The sequence below is a fragment of the Euprymna scolopes genome, chromosome 9, assembly GCF_053919585.1.
Source record: "Euprymna scolopes isolate OS-2025 chromosome 9, ASM5391958v1, whole genome shotgun sequence".
NCBI classification, from domain to species: Eukaryota; Metazoa; Mollusca; class Cephalopoda; order Sepiida; family Sepiolidae; genus Euprymna; species Euprymna scolopes.
This window is the reverse complement of record NC_136490.1, coordinates 56,647,456-56,649,162: the sequence shown is the minus strand read 5'-3', so window position 1 is coordinate 56,649,162 and position 1,707 is coordinate 56,647,456. Positions and strand designations below refer to the sequence as shown.

The 1,707-nt window shown below is 35.9% G+C and overlaps 1 pseudogene; it reads right to left on the bottom strand.

The window, feature by feature from the left end:
- Window positions 1-1,001: 1,001 nt before the first annotated feature.
- Window positions 1,002-1,120, bottom strand: LOC145285111 (5S ribosomal RNA; annotated as a pseudogene).
- Window positions 1,121-1,707: the final 587 nt, after the last annotated feature.

The window sequence follows — 1,707 nt, the reverse complement described above, 5'->3', positions numbered from 1 at the left end:
TAAGTTTTTTGAAGATACCTTGTTCTCTCTCAGGTCTGATATATGGTCTTGGTCAGTTTTAGGAGGTCCACATTCCTAGGTTTTACTTTTTAGCCTTTTGAGAAACAGTTAATTTGTTGCTAATTGCGTGAATGCTGCCGGGGTTACCCAGACAATTTTTCTCCAGTGAAAATGCTCTTCCTCTACGACACTGGCTTGAAATCCCACTTTCTGACCTTGTGATATATCTTCCCCTATGAGAAGGAGACAAATTCAGTATAAATATAAGTACCGCAGTTATTTTTAAGCAATATGAATGTATGAATAAATATAGTATGTGCCTGACATATGAAAACGAAAAGAAATTGACATAATGTTGGCAACGATGTATGAAAATGTTGGCTTTAAACATAGAATTAGATCAAACTTCATCTTTTGTTTTTGTTTTTTTCACCTCCAAGTTATGAATGGAGGTTTTTGTTGATTTTTCTCGGTTTTAAAAATAAGTATTTGTTAAGTATTAAAAATATATTTTTCACTGGTTCACTTTAAGCAAGGTATACTGCTAATGAAACGTAAGGAGCTACTGTTATAAAGTCTAACTTTATAAGGAGACAATCTACATGGGGAGTAGAGCAACAAGAGGTCTGTTCACATTGTATTCAAATTATTGCACATTGGCACGGTCAGGGGGAACAGCGAGCAGACAGGAATTCCAAAAGCAAGCAGCCCGAGGAAAAATATATTAAAGTAGAAAATTTTCTAACATATAGGTATCTCTATAGTGAAGAGGTGGAATTGTGCTGCTGTTAGTATTTTTTTGAATTGATATAACTTTGTACTTGTGTGTGGGTGCAGTCAGCACCAACCCTATTCAGGGTTTAACCGGCTTCCTCCGAAGGAGGAAGTTTCATGAGAGTATGAAATTCACAAGCGGTCCCCAGTCGCATGTATATCCCCATTAAAAGAAATGACGACGTTCGGTTTTTGCAACTTTTTGCAGGGAAGTGTCGACGTCCTCCTACATACAGCACCTGGAATTCCAAAATTGGTCACCCATTTTAGTAATGTCCAGGCTCAACGTTGCTTAACTTCGGTGATCTGACGGGAACCGGTGTGTCAACGTGATTATGCCGTATATAAATTTTTACTTGACTTAGTATTGAATAAATTTTGGATATTTTTTACAAATTCGGTATTTTTTATGGAAATAGCTTGAGACAAGACATAAATCTACTTATGTAAGCAGTTAATGAGAACGAAAGTTGATTATTGCAAAAACAGGCGATGCTCGTTAACTTTAATTTGGAAAAGATCAAGGCTCTATGTAGAAGTGCAATTCTTCTTGCCACTGGAATCAAACTGTGACGAATTAGAAGAGGTGTGCTTGGAGATTTCACGACATTGCTCTACAATTACACATGATGACACACTTACAGGGCGTATCCATTGTCTCTCAAGATTGAACAGATCCTTCTTAAATAATTAATTAGCTGAATTTTTTACGAATCATATCACTTATTTTCACAACGTTTCCGCTAATTTAATCGCAAACATGTTGCTGATACATTTTTTGAACTTGGGAATTTATAGTTGAAGCCAAGAATCTATACCGAATTTCAAGCTGAACCTTTATTTAATCCATTGAAGTGGAGTGTTATATTCTGCCGGCCGAAGTGTTAATTATTACGTTATGAAGGTAAATGGAAAAATTATCGTGCTAATATT